This window comes from Alexandromys fortis, unplaced genomic scaffold (assembly GCF_014885135.2).
Source record: "Alexandromys fortis isolate MF-2015 unplaced genomic scaffold, M_Fortis_MF-2015_v1.1 scaffold_22, whole genome shotgun sequence".
In the NCBI taxonomy this organism is placed as follows: domain Eukaryota; kingdom Metazoa; phylum Chordata; class Mammalia; order Rodentia; family Cricetidae; genus Alexandromys; species Alexandromys fortis.
Window position 1 is genome coordinate 10,085,803 of NW_026067900.1, and position 18,364 is coordinate 10,104,166.

The window sequence follows — 18,364 nt, forward strand, 5'->3', positions numbered from 1 at the left end:
TAGGACAGCCAGGGTTACACAGAGAAACCCTGTCTCGAAAACCTAAAAAATACAAAAAGCAAGCAGACAAACAAACAAAAAGCAAACAGTTTCATAAAGAGCACACAGGATTTGTCTACACAAAGTTTAGAATGGAAGTAAGGTAAACCGACCTTTACCCATTTCCAAACCATTTCTGAATCTCTGTCTACCAGACTTTGAGCACTCCATCAACTACAATGAATGGGACATGGCCGTCCTGATGCCATCATAAGTTGTGCTATGCTGAAGTGCTCTATTCTTCCTCTGTCCTTAGTAAATGTAGAAATATTTGAATGAATAAATATAAGCAGAGTGATATAACTTTGGATAAATAAAAACATAGTGATATAACTTTAGAACTAGATGTCAGAATAAGACTGAAAAAAATTTTTTTAAATGGTGTTAACATGGCAAAATAATAAACATTAACAGTAGTGGGTTGGGGTGGAGTTTAATTCAGTAATAGAACATTTGCATAACATATATAAGTCCCCATTTGCACCAATAAAACAGTACCAAGGTCAACTACAATAAATTCAGAGGTGTGAATCAACATTCAAAAGTTACACAAATACAGGCCTAAACAAGCTGTATAGTTCATTATTTTATGTAGACTAGTTAAAAAATGAAAATGTTTAGTGCAGAAAGTGACCAATTATATGAAATAAAGAATCAGAATTATTTTAAGGACCAAATAAGAAAATAGAGATGCCACAATGTGTAACGTGGCTTAGCTCTGACTTCTGCTAAAACCTCCCATTAGTGTTGCAAGGGCTAGAAATCTCAAGGTTGCCCCCAGGAAAATGGGTAAATTTAATGGTTTTGGCCTCAAAGAGTCTTCATAAAGATTAAATGAGATTGAACTCCTCACCATTTTACCTGCCATCAAACACTGTTTAAACATGTTAGGCAGTAACCTGAGAAATAATTTCATGTAATAAGAAAGCAAAATGTCAGGGGTGGAGAGATAACTCAATCACAGCTCAGTATTAAAAATGATGCTAAAAACTGTTGAGTAGCATAGCCTGTGCCTGTGGCCTTAGTGCTGGGGACAAAGACAAGCAGGCCTCTGGGGCTCATGGAAGCCATCTGAGCTCCTGTGGAGAGTTTCACGAAAGAGACCGTGTCAACAATAATAACAGTGATGACGATGATAATGACGGTGGTGGTGGTGGTGGTAGAGGATCTTCCCTGAAGAAAGATCTACACTGCACACATACAAACACATAAAAATGCACACACAGACACACCCACACAGAAAGTAAAATGAAATAATAAAACTCATCATTTTATACAGTGAACGTTTGTAAATAGAAAATTAATCTATATATAAATTTAGTGCTTACCTTCCAGGGTTTTTTTTCCCCCCTTACTAAGGCCTTTCTTTTTCTGTGGGAACTGGCCTGTGACACTGATTCAAAGTACCTCGGTGACTCATGGCGGGTGAGAACTCAGGTCTGTTAGTGACCAGTTAAAGGTCTCCCACAATCCCAGCTTCACGGTGCAAGCTGGATTCTTCCTCCGTCTGGGTGTGCTGTGCAGTGACCCTCCATGGCTGGGCTAGAGCTCCTTCAGCTGTTGCCTTCCCCTGTGTCCTAAATATTCAGGCCCAAACACTCCTGTAATCTAGACCAGAGGCCTCTAAATCCCATGACCTCAGATAAGATTTCAGGCCATCTGCTTCTAGACCTAAAACATTTTACCTAGCAGGCATTGCTTCCTTTAACATTTTAAAAATGCACACAAGATTTACAATCAGAAGAATGCAAGCAATCATTTTGTGGATTGTCACTCCCTGAATTTAATAAATTTTGGAGTTTTTATAAAACCTGTTCTATTCACTTCAGTACATATTAGAGAAGAACAAATTAATTGCTTACGCAATAAGTTCTGCCTATAAAATGAGCCACTCTGGTGTCCTCATGAGCTGAAGGGCATCAAGGACAAGAGAAATGGATCAAAAGGCAAGGAATTCTGACATAAGACACAGAATGGGGTTTTACATCTGGGCAGAACATTTTCTCTAAGCAGATGATGGCCTAGCGTCTACATTTTAGGTTTACTATCATCTTGAATTAACTTTGTATACACAAAAGACTGCATTTGTTTTCATATGTGTATCCATTTGTTCTAGGACTACTGGAAAGACATGTTTCCCACTACACTCTTCAAAGCACGCAAGGTTGATCTGCCAATTGAAAATCCCATACTGCATAAAAGACCATCAATTTCTGAGTTTGTTTACTTTTTATGGATGTCTTTGTTGATCTGTTTGTCAGTTTCAGAGGTTTTGGATGCTATCGCTTAAAGTAAAATAATATAAGCTCTACACTTTTCTCTCCTTCAAGACTGTTTAGTATGTTCTGGGCCTTTTACATTTTCATAAGTATTTTAAAATCAACCTGAAAATTTTCACACTAAATTATCGCAAAGATTGCAATTTAGGAACCGCCAAATGAAAAAGATACACAGGGCAAGATAAGAGACAATGAGGAAAGGGAGCTCCAAGGCCTTTGGGGCAGGTCTCATTCCAGTTCTACCCCTAGCAAGTCAATACCTCCCAAAGAGGAAGTGCTCCAAGTTTCACTTCTAGCCTGCTTCTTAGTTTATGGATGTTAACCAAACATCATAGCATCAGAATGCAAAGACAAGACAGGAAGGCCAACAGCTGCATGAAGTCCTTTAATGACACTCAGAAAAGCTTGCTGAAGATTAGTGGGCTGAATAGAACACACACACACACACACACACACACACACACACACACGCAAAATTGTAATTAAAGAAAAATTTTCTAAAAACCCTATAAATAATTCTCAAAATGAAGGTGGAGTTTCACTTTGTTTCTTATTTTGAGGAAAGCTCTAATGTAAAAGGTCTCATATGTGATAGAGGACAATAAACCAGAGGGCTCTTTTGGACAAGGATTAGTTATTGCCAGAGAGAGTGTGGCAGGGTGTGGAGGGAGAAGGAGAATTTCTGGGACTTGTAATCCCAGCCTCGGCCTTCATCTTTGGAGGCCCTTCTCCTGTGCCCCTCAAATTTGACCCCTCCAAGGTAACAGGACTACCCTGAAAAATGAGGGAATATACACTATTTTGGAGAAGGGGGCGGGGGTTGCCTTGCCCTTTGGGAAAGTGTTTAAGGAATATTTTATGTGGCAGGGAGTATGGAGGAAGAGAACCTTAGGTGTGTTCACTGGACAGTCCAAAGATGAGCCTTAGCCCTTTGGTATCTGAGGCCTCTAAGTTCTTACGTGCCTCTCATTCTCCAAGAATTAGACTTTTGATTTAAAAACTCAAGTAGACTGCTTACCTCTCCCTTGTAGCGGCAGAGATCCCAGCAGCCCAGAATCTACAGGAAGGACCAGCTGCTGGAGATAGGGAGATAGTCACCTGGCCTGTGGGAGATAGCACTCCTCCCCTGAAGTACCTTTGTCCTAGGAGTCTGCCACAGAGGGAAAGACTTCTTGCTGGCAAGGCGCCTGCTGCTATCTGGAAGGCTGACTTCCAGAAATATGCTGTATTATATATAGTTGCTAGCTCACAGCTAACACCAAGTAGTCCAGGCTGACTTTGTGATCCAGAACCCGCTATTAAGAAGAGGCTGGCCTTGAACTCGGGGTCCTCCAATTTATACCTCCTATTTTGTAAGACCACAGCCATGTAGCAGCACACCCAGCTCACAGAAGGGGTTTTCCCTAAGTGGTACTTCTACAGGAGAATTTATTTTTCAAAATCCCTTTCCATGTTTTTTTTTATAATTCAGAATGTTTATTAATGAATATACATTATTTTCACGCTGAAGAAAAATAACTTTTAAAAGAAGTACCTCAGAAGTTATTTTGAACTAATGCAGGCATTTAAGTGATGGTGATCTGTGATTCAGAACTCTACATATAAAGCTGTTCAATAATTCTTATACAGCGATGCAAACAGTGAAGAGTGTCCAGAAGCTAAAGCTATTGGGATATACCAAATCCAAAAAAATAAAAAGAAGGAAGGAAAGGAAGGAGGGAGGGAACGAATGAGGTAGAGGAGGAGGGAGAAGAGAAGAAGAGAGGAAGGGAGAGAGAGAGAGGGAGACAGAGGGGGAAGACAGAGCAGAACAGAATGGGCTGCACTTCACTGGAACTTAGCAAGGAACTCCAGCACAGAGTTGCCACCGCCCTCCCTACCCAGATCACACATCAGCAACATCCCAACTGTCCTCTTCAGCGTGTTTTGTGAGGGCAACAGTTGTGTCTGTTTAGCAAAATTCTTAATGCTCACTACATAACTGCTAAATGCTAGGCTAATGATATATACTAGAATAATAACACACTATCTTAGCGTCTCAAGTGTGACACATTAGAAAATACTGCAGCCGAATTTAAACATTGAACCATTGACGCAGAACTTCTTAAGATTCAAGCACACAGCTGTTTCTATTAAGTGGAGGTGTTGAAGTAATACAAAACACACAGCTTCCAAAAGAACAATGCAGACACACTGGGCACTCAAAAGCAATCAATAGGGCAGTCTCAAAAGGCAAGTATTAGTTTCAACTGCACCTTGTCAGAAAAATAGAGATATTGCATATTTGGGGGGTTTGCTCCTGAAGTCTTGTATTTTCACGTCTTAATTAAAGTCATTCTGCAAACAGCCTTTGTACATTATGTTAATCATAATGAAAGTTCTAAACTCTGTTTTCAATACAAGTAGGGATTCTCAAGAGGTGTCAGGATGAGTCATTTTCTGTCTTGTATGGGTTTTGCTTCTTATAAAATTATTTCATAAGGAAGAGTGAGTATTAAAATTAATTACAGTTATGTAGTTTAATATATCATTAATTGGAGTAAACTGTATTGGAGTTAAGATTCTAATTTCTCACCACACCCTTTGGTCATAGGACACAGACAAGTCACCAGCCAGACACAGAGGAAGCAAGATGAGACTGCCTCACTGAGAAAAGGTACCAAGACACATGGCTAAACATAGATAAGAATTATGGGTTAATTTAAGTTGTAAGAGCTAGTTAATAATAAGCCTGAGCTACTAGGCCAAACAGTTTATAATTAATATAAGCCTCTGTGTGTTTCTCTGGGACTGAATGACTGTGGGTCTATGTAGGACAGAAACTTCTGTTTACAGAACAGAACTTGAAACCCTCTACTGTCTAGTTTTCCTGGTGTCAAAGATGTCATGCAGAATGCTGGGGGACAGAAAACTTATCAGGGCTCTTGCCTAGCTGTAGAATACAAGTACTACAATACCTACTCACTGTGCAAAGTATGCCCATTGGTGCCATAGTGCCACAATCATTTTAGAGATAACCAACTGCTTTGCTGCCAAGTGGCCTTCTAAATACTTCTGTTTACATTCACAAACTAGTCAAACTCTCAGCCTGAAGCAGTCCTCTCTGTAAAGTACGGTCAATGCAGAAACTCCAACCTGGTTAACACACTAAGAATAAGAGACTGATGAATGTTCAGTATTCAGCACTCTATCTCTATCAACACTCATCTTTCCCCCACCCCCACCCCATACTAAGGCACAGTATGGTGGCACTGCAAAAGACAGAAAAAAATTAAGAGCCGGAGGATGGGGTAGAGTGACAAGAAAAGCCATCATCCAGATGTGACATTGCTGTGTTAGCCACGAACACATGGCAGCTATGGATATCTGCAGTGCCTACTAGTCTTCCACGACTGGCAGAGAAGCTGACCACTAAGCCCCATCATCTCCTGAGGAGCATATGACAGTTGATGGTTGCTGGAGAAGGGAATATCTTTGTCTTTAATGGTGTAGCCACCAGACTACTATGTATGAGGGACTTTGTTGGGGTACGGGAGGGGGAGGGGAGGATGATACTAGAGGGTCATGGGTAGGGAACATATTCCCAATACACAATCCCAAAAGAAACAAAAGACTAGTTTGCAACTTGAGGAAATAGCAAGTGATGTTTTGAGTTATCAGATAAATCAATCCTCCAGTTATGAGTCCAGATTGGAGTTTAAGAAACATGTCTCCCTCTCTAAAATGAAAACAGGCAAAAATGAGAACAGGATGAAGGACATTTTTCCCCTGAGACACTGCAGGTGTGGGGAAATGATTTTACGATAGGGATAATCAAGAGTGCCAAAGGTCTCTGAAAGCCATTGACACATATCCTAAAGCTGGGTTCTGGAAAAGGTTAAGGATTCCCTCACAGCTCATCAGAGGTACCTGTTTCCCAGTTGCCAATGTTTAGGTGAAGAAGTTCTGCTTACCTGTTTTCTCTCATCTCATTGCTCACCCCAGAACAACCTCACCCTGTCTTAGATCCATGGACTGCTGGCGAAACTTTTGAAGCTGTCTGTTCTGCTGAGCTCCCACCCATTATGTTCCTTGACTTGTGGGCACTTTCCTGGATATCCAATAGAATCCTTCCATTTACCACCCCAGCTAATCACTATTTTTGTAGCAGTTTTTCCATGTGCCTGGAATGTTTTGTGTTTACAATGCTTTCTTAGTGACCATTACTAATCTCCTTAGAGGGGTCTCCTAGACCCCTTTTTTAAAGAGGACCTATCTTGACCCCATGCTTACTCTGATCATCTCACTTTTTGAAATATGTGAAGCAGTTGTCACCTGCATAGTCTCATCAGAACAGGGGCTCTCTAAAAGGGCCTCTGAAGGGGCTGTGCTCACTTATTGGTGAGCTGGCGGTGCTGTCTTAGAGAAGGCCGGTTCTCTTGTATAAAATTTTCAATTCTATTCACTATGCAATTATACAGGAGAAAAAAAGGAGTGTGCCTTGTGTCTCCCATCTTGTTTTGCATTGGCTATCTTCTTCACTTTTAAACACCCTCTACAAATTCTTGAATGTCAGAACCTTAATGAAACAACATATTTAGACAAAACACTGCAGGCAAGAAGTAGCCGTTGGTGCTGAAATATTTGACACGTGTCATAAGCACTTATGTCCCACTTTTTGAATCTGCTTAGAATAAAAAGCTGTTTGGGGGACGTGTTGGCATTTACAGACAAATGATGGAGGGAAGAATACAAATACATGCTGCAATATGAACTCTTCAAACGGTGTTTCAAACAATTTTAGCAAAGGCAGTGTGCCTCATCTATGAAAAAGCAAAAGCCTGCAAACTCCGTGTCACAGTGTGCGGAGACACACAGAGCAGCTGCAGGCTCATTCTTAAAATTCCATTATGTTACATGTGTGAGTGTTTTACACACATGTAGAGCTGTGCAGCATGTGTTTGTTGTCTGTAGCGTCCCAAAGAGGTTGCTGGATCTCTTGGAACTGGATACAGACAATTGTGAGCCACCTGTGGATGCTAGAAATTGAACCCTGGTCCTCTGGAAGAGCAGCCAGTAATCTTAGCTGCTGATCCATCCCCTTAGCCCAACCTCAGGCTCTTAAAAAGAAGCTTGAAATGGATATAAATCATGGAAATTATGTCAGTGAAGACAATTTAGACAACTAAAGAGCCAAGAAAAGTGTCAATGTTAATATCGAGTTTCCCACAGTAAGACATGGGACACTGATCAAACATGTAACGGGGACATCAGCCAGGGTCTACTGCTCCTACCTAGTCACTCATCGCAAAACTGACTTTTAATCAAGCTTGCTGAGGCATATATGCCATAATTGAAATAAAGTGGCTTTTATTTGACTTTTTAACCTCCAGAAACTCTCAACGAAAATCTGAGAACTAGCCTCCTATTATTTTCAGACCCATTTTCTCAATAACCTTACTGGTTTCTTTCCTGTGTTTGCAGTCTACTCGCACACACATAGGTGTTAGACAATAAACTACAGCCCAAGTATGCAAACTGGTGCTGAACTTGGATGTGTAGGCCTGTGAGTCCCTGAGAGCAGAGCGGCCCCAGGAGACCAAAGAGTAACCAAGCTGGTGCTCGTAGACTCATGTCACAGATCTAAACCATCCACATTGGAGAAAGGATCTGGATGCTGCTGCTTTACTTGTGTCTGCTCCCATGCCCAGGTCAGACTGCCAGCGATGGGGAGGGGAGAGCTTACACAGTTCTCTAGCTCTGGATCCTTGCTTTTGGTCTGTACACCTTGCCTAGGTGAATACATTTTTATGCAAATGTGTCAAGTCTTGCTTTTCTGTTTACTCTTTTGCCACTCAAAGCTCTGATTTCACAACCAGGTCATGTGCATGCAGCACACCCAATTAGCATGCTCAGAGGCTCTGGTCACAGATTTTTGGAATTTTCATTTTGCATCACATGACCTTGGAAAGGTTTCCTTCATGGGTTTTTTTTTTTTCTCTTGCATTTCAAATTGCAGCTCTTTGACACACAAGATTTAACATGCCAAGTGGAGTGACTCTACTCCACAGAGGCTGCAATGTCAGGCAGTTGGAGGATTCATTATTAACAGCAGAACTGAGTCACGGCTTTGGATTTAAGTCAAGGTGACTGATTTCCCAGAGAGTAAGAATGGGTCCACTGCTGCAAGACCAGAACTTGCCACCAGAGCCCTTCTTATGGCACTTCCAATGGAGAGATTGATGTCTCTTTCTTCTCTTGGCTTAACACAGAAATTGCACATATATATTAAAACTTTGAATTATTTCATTATTGTTCTACTGTTGTGATAAATATTAAAGGCTACACAATAGATACAAATGAGCTACCCTTATATCCTTTACGGTTTGTCAGTATATATATATATATATATATATATATATATATATACATATATATATTTCTCATCATTCTTGAGAATTTTATAAATGATTACAATGAGACATGATCTGATCCTCACCTCCATTTCCAACCTTCTTCTCCAAAATGCTCCCCTCTTGACCTCTCCTTTTCTTTTATTTCTTTCCTTTCTTTCTTTCTTTTTTTACAACCCATTAAGTCTAATTAGCACCATCTACAAATGCCTGGGTACAGGGTCATACAATGGAGCATGTAAAATCTACCAGTGACCACATATTCAAAAAGAATGGATCTCCCTTCCGTCAACAGCTAGTAGCACCTCAGTAAATTACCTTTGAACAGTCTGGACTCTTTCACATAAACACTGACACATAAAATATTTTTTATTTCATATAATTTGATTGCCAAATATTTTAACTCACTGCACACTAGGCTGTCGGCATGCCATGCTGTGTCTTTCCCAATCATTTGCTTTCATTGTCTTACTTCCACAATTATTTGAGTATGATAATGCAAGGCGAACTTCTAACTTTTGGGGGAATGGAAAAACCAAAGTCCATATTTTAGTAATATTCACCTCATAAGTTAAATATAATTTAAGCACAGAGAGAATTGGCTGGCCATGCCAAATGAAGCAGAGCCTTAATTCTAATCAGAAAGTCACTGTGGATACTTTCTATTGGGAAAGAAAGGTATCACCATTTTAAATATGCAAAATGCTGTAATTATTTTGTTTAATATTTAATTAACATTCAAAGAATAGCTTTTTTATATAATATATTATAGATTCTATGGACAAAAGTTCAGTTTCTAAAATTTGCTTTGCACTTGACTTCTGTACAATGTTGTGGACTTTTGGAAACCTATATCATCTTCTGACAGAGAGGACAGACAGAAATCAGATGGAGCAAGGGGGAAAACAACAGACAGGACAGAACAACGAAATGAGACAAATAGGAAAAGCATGAGAAAGGAGCAGAACAGAAAGAAAAAAGGAGCAAGAAAGACAAGAAGCTATTTTTATGAGCAGTAGAGAGAGAAAATGGGAAGGGAGGGTGGCGACTGAGAACAAACCACAGGGGACACAGCCACACAGCTATGCTACACATTTCCCCAGAAAACGAATCAGAAATTCCATTTATTCAAGGAAACACAGTTCTTTCAAAACATCAAGAAACAGCTGCTAAATGAGTCAGATGAGTCTATGTGGAGTGACTACGCAGAGCACTGAGCTGCAAAAAAATTAAAGTCATGATTATGTGTGTCGATGGCAGCCCAGATCAAAATCCCATGTTGGATGATCCTATCACAAGCCCTGGGGTGAGAGATGCCACTCTTTGGTGCTCACAAACTTCCCTTTCCTTCCCCAGTGAACAATGGTCATGCTACCACAGAAGCAAGCTGAGATCTGCTAGCACTGAAACCTTCTGAAATGAAAATATGACTTGAAAAAGGGAAATCATGAGCTTCCTGATGACACTGTCAGGAGACTGCTCACAACATTTCAGTGTTGTGAAATGACCACAGAGCACTTCAGAGCACAGTGGGACAAAGGAGTGATCACGTGGCGCGAATAGTGCACAACCGTAGAAAAACTGACTTAAATACTTGATCCAAATCTGCGAGTGCTCACTTCGAGAGTGAGTGGGGAAGCCATCCAATACCCACAAGCACCTGCAGCACTCATCTGTGTGTATGTAACATCACTCTCAGCTCTGTCAACTGGGAGGGCCCTGATATCCAAGAATGGTGTCTTGCTTCTAGTTCTCGGTGGGATTGGTCTGCTTGGAATACAGTGGTGAATATTTTTAACCAGTGGACAGTGTGAAGAGCACAAATATCATCCATTTAATGTCATCATCGCTGTAAAGATGTTTGTATAAACCCTTTAGAATCGATGCTGCCAGGACAGGAGACTACACTTGATACTATGTCAGTATTCATGGAAAGCTAATCATTAATTTCTACTGATTCTAAATTAAATCATTAATTTAGACTGCCAGGGATGAGCAGTCTAAAAGCTATAGGATATACAGCTCAAATGATAAATACCAAGTGCCCCAGGGGGTATCTTACCCCTCTTCTAGGGGCAACGAGAAAATAAAACACAATAAAAATCACACAGTAATTAGATGTCCCCAGAGGAAAAATTTCCTCAAGTCATCCATGATCATGTAACTAAAGAATTCCCCAGCATAGCCATGCCCAGCAAGTATCCCTGCTGTTAGTGTCTTTTCACCTGGTGATAGGAAGATTATCCATTGGTTAGGGTCAAGTGCCTGCCACCAAGCAAGTGTGAGGACCTAAGTTGGGATTCCCAGCACCAAAATACTAGCCAGGTGTAGTAGAGAGCCTGAAACCACCATGCTGGGCGATGGGATCCTCAGAACCTTCTGGTCAGACAATCGAGCACAATTTATGAGCTTCAGGTTAAGTGAGAAATCTTGTATGAAAAATAAGGCGAAAATCAAGAGGGGAGATACCTGACATTTACCACTGTTCTCCGCGTGAACATGCAATTCTCAAGGTGGAATAGAGCACACAAGCGTGCACACACACACAAGCGCGATCTTTGCACCCCCATTCACCTTCCACAGAATCACAGCCACTGAAGATCCTTCGCAACCCCGTTTTGTCTCCCCCCATATATGTTAGACTTCCTGGTTTCTTAACGCAAACCCTGCCCAGCTTGTCCCTCCACTCTGCCTCCACAGGTAATTCCTGCCACTGGAGCCTCCATTGCCACAGCTCCTGTCTCAGGTGACCACAGCAAACAGCCTGGCAAATGGCTGGCAGTACCCTTCTCTCTGGGAGGTACTGAAGTACCCTACTTATGAGGCCTGGGTTACTTCAAGACAGAGACCACCAATATCATAGAGAATCACACTGCCTCTGAAGGCTCCAATACATTTTCTCCAGAAAAAAAAAATGCTGAGTTTGATCTTAATTAGACTTAAGTGATATTTGTACAAAATTTTATTCATAGCATCTCCAAGCCTCATTTTCCATTTAGAAGTGTTTGATGAGAAGGAGGGATTGATTCTGACCTGCAGATGAGAAATTCACCAATAAAGCTCTAAAACACAATGTACAAAGTGATCTCATGGGGCCAGAAGTACCTTTCACATCCGTCAGTGATAGTGTATTTAACAGAGCTTCTTTGCAGACACTCACATCTGACAAGCTGCACAGGGGCAGGCAAGCATACTTACCCAACTAGCTAGACAAGGGTAACTTGTCACTTTGCAAATAATTAGTCAAATTCAATTAAGTGGGCACTTCTTGAAAGGTGTCCTATGACCAGATGCACGCTTTAGAGAGCTCTGCTTTACCGGGGCCAGAAGTTCTCCCGCCACAGTATTCTCTAGGTCAATGTAGAATAATGTTACATGTTAGAAACTTGTTATGACTTCGTATAGTTGATTAGGGTGTAAGCAGGGGAGGGCTGCACGGTGAGAGTGTCCTCTTGAGAAAACACTCATGGGCTGTGAGACATCTTAGCCAGCAAAGAGTCTTGCGGTGCAAGCCTGGACTACCTGGGTTTATTCAGAAACCACCTCCCAAGAGCTGTCCCCTCCCCTCTACACATTGTAGCACACACATACACAATAAAATAAATACTTTCAGTGAACAAGCCGCACCATACCCTGTAAGAAATGTGACTGCAGGAACAGACAAAGAGAAAAAACATATAAATTAATTATTCCACCCCAAGAATTTTGTAAATTATGAAATAACCTCGAGCACAATCGCAAAAGGCATCACTGAGTCAGCACCAGGGGTGTGGTGTGTCTCTGCATCTGTGCAATCCCTTTCGCCAACTGTTCGACTGAACTCCTTCCCACAGTAAATTCTGGGCAGCTGCAGTCTCCACCTGCCAGGCTTAGAAAGGAGATCCACCCATCCCCTTGGGCAGGCTCTGCAGGGTGCACCAAGCACTCTTAATAGGAGTATACACCCCTAATGCCCTAGTCCCAAAAGCAAAGGGGTGGAATTAACAATCTGAAGGTGTGGGGACAGCTACCGTGCTTGGGACTCACAGTGGAAGCCAGGAGAAGGCAGACAGATCTGCGCCCCACCTTGCAATCACCCCTATTCTTTACTTTGGAAACTGCAAAGTGCTCTCTCGGCTAAGCACCTCTCATCACCTGTCTCCTTCCCCTGCTGCCTGTCAGCACTGATTCAGCATCACTCAGATGTCCTTGGGCTCTTGGGCTTGTTGGGATGAGAAAGGGAAAGAAGGGAGGTGCCTGCCAGTAACCAGGAATGATTTTCGTGGGGTGAGTCTGAAAATGGGCTGTGGGAAATTATAGTCTCGCTTCAACTGCTGGCAACTAGAGCGTCTTCTTGTCAGTGTCCTGGTCTCTTGATGTGTATTTATTTAGTCTCCACCTCTAGTGAGACCTTGAAGTCTATAACCTTATCACACTAAGCATAGCCAACACGCCACCGACATTGTCATAACCTCCTGTCTCTGTCCCGAGAAGCACTATTAACATACTCACAATTCCAACAATTAGCAAACCCTCTCCACAGCCCTCAATCACAGGAAAGACATCAGACAAGACAGGCCTGAAGTCTCCAAGACCGCTTCCAGGAGACATCTCCTGCAGGAACACTTTCCCCTTAAGGTTATAACCTACAGGAGCAGATTCCCGTGTATCAGAATCATCTTGGAGAGCTCAGTGAGGTCAAAGACCCAAGGCATGCCAACTGGAATCATAAAAGTACTGGTCTATCACCCAGTAGAAAGTGGATCTTACAAAACGCTTCCTCTTCAACTTCTGCTTGGCCTTTGAGCTCTCTACAGCCTAGCTCTGGGCTTTTTGGGACCCCTGGCCCTGCCAGTTCCACCCTCCTCCCTCGCTCTCCCCTGGACCCCCAGACCCTAGTTTTCTCCAGTCCCCTCCACGGGTCCTTCTCTTCAGCAGGAAATACACCAACCGATCCCGGTGGGCGGTGCCTGTCCTCTAGACCGCACCTCCTAAGTCAGAGACTTCACTTTTCAAACTTTCCGACTCCCTCTCACCAAGTCCATAAAGAAGGGAGAACCCGGGATAGCAACCCCGCGCTCCGCAGGCCGCTTCGGCACCCCGCACTCCAGACTCACCCTCCACCACCGCCGCCGCCGCCGCCGCTGCGAAGGTGGCGCCCAGGAAGCCGGGAGGAGGGAGGCGCACCTGCGAGGGCGGGAGCTGGCCGCACCTCCCGGGCGGTGCCGAGCGTGTCACCAGGGGGCGGCGAGTTGCAACAGGTCCCGATTCTCAACACTGCACAGCCCGCGTGGCCGAGCGCCCTGTCTGAACTCAAAATCCCAGCCCTGCACACAGCAGCCTTTCTTTTCCTCCTCCCCCGCCGGGTTGGGACGCTAGAACAAGTCTGGACACCTGTGCACTGAGAGCAGGGACCCGGAAAAAGCCAAGCTCACCTGGAAAGAAGGTGGACCTTTGAGCAGGACAAGAGTGCTTTCCGCCAGGCTCTTGGATACTGGAATCCATCCTGGAGCCCCAGGCGAGGAACAGAGTTGGTTCCCTTCAGGCAGGAGCCTTCAGCCTCAAGCCCACAACCCACAGCCCACAGCCCGCAGCCCACAGCCCACAGCCAGTTCAGACCCTTAGCTGGTTTGGAAAAGACACAGAGGTGGAGATGTGTTTGAACAGTATTTCAAAAAACATCAGTTTGGGTATGGATTTTTGACTGTCCTGATTACTTGAGAGGAAAGGACAGGGTTTTAAACAATCATGTAGGCTCTACAAGTAGCTCACTCAGGATGCAATGGGGGAAGCAGAGACTGCAATTTTGTTTTAACAGAGACAACAGTAAAGAAAAGTTTTATTCCCTTACCTCTCAGTTAATGCCGTGAGTGTTAAGAGGAACCCGTATAAACACAAAGCCAGCAAGATAAAACCAATGAAGGAGTGTTACAATTTCAGCCTATTAGGTCTGGAGAGGTGGCTCAGTTCATAATAGCACTGACTGCTCTTTGAAAAGACCTAGGTTCGATTCCTAGCACCCACAAGACAGCTCACAACCATCTATAACTCCAGGATGAAGGAATCCAGTGCCCTCTTCTGGCTCCTGTGGGTATTGTACACAGATATGGTGCACATACATACATACATACATACATACATACATGCAGGCAAGATACTCATACGCATAAAAGTAAAAAAATAAAAAAATTCTAATGCAGCCTCGCACAGAAACATGATGTCTAAGGGTCAAGATAGGCACATTTTCATCTTCTGGAATGACACTTAAATTATTACAAAATGAAATTAACCTTTAAATGACTTTTAGGAAAAATACTAAACTGTTAGAAATTGAGTTTTGCCAGGACTGATGAACTGGTTTAAGCAGGAGAATGAAACTTACATAGTCTAGAATGGTGAGACATTACAACGTAGGTCAAAAGAGTGCGTTCTAGCACAGATCAGGGTTTGTGGCATCTGACTGCTACAGTTTCCTTTCTTCAAAACAATGCAGAGGATTATCTTGCTTTACACATTAAAGTTTTTCTTCTGTTCCTACTATTTCCTTTTGTTCTCACAATTATATTTTTTGCAGGCTGGTCTTTACTGATAAGCACCATCTTTTGACTCAGGTCATGTTCACACTGACAAGTGTGCATCCACTGCCTTCAAATATAACTGGAGATTTTTTTCATCATTCTCATGTTGGGACTGAACCCAAGGTCTTAGCTACCACCCAGTCTCAATCATCATCATCATCATCTTCTTCCTCTTCTTCTTCTTCTTCTTCTTCTTCTTCTTCTTCTTCTTCTTCTTCTTCTTCTTCTTCTACTACTTCTACTACTACTACTACTACTACTCCTCATCCTCCTCCTCCTCCTCAACCTTCACCACGTCTTCCTCCTTCTTCTCCTCTTCTTCCTCCTCTTTTCCCTCCACATCTTCTTCATCCCTCCTCTCTTTATTGTTTTTGTTTGTTTGTTTTGATGCAGGATTTCATATATCTCAAGTCAGCCTTATGGAACTCTTTATGTAGCAAAGGTTGACCTTAAAATGCTGATTTTTACCCAGCCCCCTCCCCCAGGATAAGAATGACTGGCTTTAGAAGTCTGTGCCACATTGCCCAACTCTATGATACTTCTTAATATTAAATTTTCTTTTACATTTGTTTGGGAAGGAGTTCACATGCACATAGAAGAAACATGTTGAGACTACCTTAGTGTAGATGCACATAACTTACATCTCAAACGTCATGTTTTTGTGTGTGTTTGTTTGTTTCCAACTTAACATAAGCCATTTTCATCTGGGAAAAGGAACCATAACTGAGAAAATGCCTCCATCAGATTGTCCGTAGGCACATCTTTGGGTATTTTCTTTATTAACAACTGATGTAGAGAGTCCAGCCCACTGTGGGTGATGTTATCCTTGGGCAGGTGGACTTTGGTTGTATGAAGAAAACAAGTTGACTATCACATGAGGAGGAAGCCAATAAGCAGAATTCCTCTGTGGTCTCTGCTTTCATTATTCCTGCTTCCAGGCCCTGCCCTGAGTCCCTGCCCTGAGTTGAGTTCCTGCTTTGGCTTCCTGCCTAGAGCTCCTGCCTTGGCTTCCTCTGATGATGGACTGTAATCTATAAACCAAATAAACCCTTTCCTGCTCAACATGAATTTCATCAAATTGTTTATCACAGCAGTAGAAATCAAAACTGAGACAGCCTATTTAAAAAATATATGCAGAGTAAACAAATTAAAATGGGGCCATCAGTCGAAGGGGAGTCCAGTTTTATTAAATAAGCATGCTTGCATAGATCAAGAGAATCACGAAGACAGAAGGAATTCTGCCGGAGTGATAATTATTAAAAGAAAATAAAAAACAGGGAAATAGAAGTAGAGAGACTCTATTAATGGCTTCATTTCAAGTGTTGTTTTTCATCCTTGGTTGGACAGGTAATGTATAAAATTGTCCTCACCTACTGCAGAATGTACATGTAGGTTTTTTTTTTTATTTACTTTTCCATTGCCATGGAAACAGGACCAAGGTCACTTGTAAAAGACAGCATTTAATTTGGGGGCTTACAGTTCCAGAGGGTTAAAGTTCACGACCACCCATGTCAGAGAGCATGGAAACAGGCAGACGGGTGTGGCAGTGGAGCAGTAGCTGAGAGCTTATATCTGCTCCTCAGGCAGTAGGCAGGGGAAGAGGGAGAGGACCTGGCGTGGGAATGACACCCCTCTTCCAACAAGGCCATACTTCTTCATCCTTCCCAAACTAGGACCAAGCATCCAAATATATGAGCCGCTTGGGACCATTCTCATTAAAATAACCACAGTAAGCAATGAATACTGAAAGACCTTGACATAACTTTCTTAAACTGACTGGTTCCTGAAGAATGGATTTCTTGGAAGAATGCAGGTGGCACATGCCACATCCTGAAAAAAGCGGGATTAAGTTTAAAACAGGAAAGCAAGAACAACTTTTGAAACATATCAATCCATTACTAAATTGGGCCATGCAGAAGGTAAGTTTATAAATATGATTTCCCCACACTCAATATTATTTTTTTCTAAGATTGTGATGGGAATAATAAATTAAGAATGGTGTAGGGAATGCATTGTGGCCTTGGGCATGCTGTAGTAAATAGTAAGCAGCCACTACTGTTGCACTTGGGAGTCACGTTGTGAGGGATCTGAACTGAAAATTGAAAAATATGTACTAGTGTCTACTGATGGTGATCTGAACGTCCTAATACTTAATACCCTTCCCAAAAAATTCTAAAAAATGAGACCATTATTTATATCCATCTATAGTAGGGAAAGTATGCCAAACACGAGAGCAATAAAAGGGAAAAGGAAAAGATGAATGTCCAGCCAATGAGGCTGAAAACCACTATCTCTGAGTCAGAGTCAGTGTACGAGCAAAGGAGAGGGGAAAGAAGCGGTGACTTTTCAGGCTGCCGAAAGTGCACAGTGGAGACAAAAACCCCAGGAATGGGAAGAGAAGCACGAGATGAGCGCACGGTCACGTGTAAACCTGTCTTCTTGGTGTCAGGACCCTCTGTAATCCTCAAGTACTCAGAAAAATAGCCAAGGTACCAGACAGGACCCACCTGGGATGTCTTTGCATGTAAACTCTATCTAAGAATTCTCCCTTCTCTTTCTAATCAGTTTTCACTGAATGTTGTCTGACGTTTTCTGGTCTACCTGGTCCTTGTTCTGCCCAGTTCCTGCGATCATTAAGTCCCAAAGAAATAACATAGAGGCCTACATTAACTATAAACTAATTGGCCTACTCTCAGGCTTCTTATGAATTCTTACAACTTATATTAACCCATTATTCTTATCTGTGTTAGCCATGTGGCTCGGTACCTTATTCAGTGGGGTAGTCATATCTTGCTTCTTCTGTAGCTGGGACAGGATTGCAAAGGGATAGGCTTCCTTCTTCTCAGAATTCTCCTGTTCTTATTGACCTGCCTCTACTTCCTGTCTTCCCACCTATACTTCCTGCCTGGCTATTGGCCAATCAGTTTATAGTTAATGTGGATCTCTGTGTGATTTCTTTGGGACTTAATGACTGTGGGAACCAGGCAGAACAAGGACTGGGTGGGACAGAAAACTCCAGACAACAATTGAAGACAACCAAAATTAGAGTTTTAAAAGTTATACTCAGAGCTGGGCGATGGTGGCACACGCCTTTAAT

General features: G+C 42.4%; 1 protein-coding gene across 1 annotated transcript in view; it reads right to left on the reverse strand.

Moving 5' to 3' along the window:
- Positions 1–13,848, reverse strand: part of Fam83b (family with sequence similarity 83 member B) — a 72,069-nt gene extending 58,221 nt beyond the window's left edge. Inside the window, exon 1 of the mRNA XM_050127582.1 lies at positions 13,807–13,848. The gene's annotated coding sequence lies outside the window, so the exon portion shown is untranslated. The remainder of the gene's footprint in view (positions 1–13,806) is intronic.
- Positions 13,849–18,364: the final 4,516 nt, after the last annotated feature.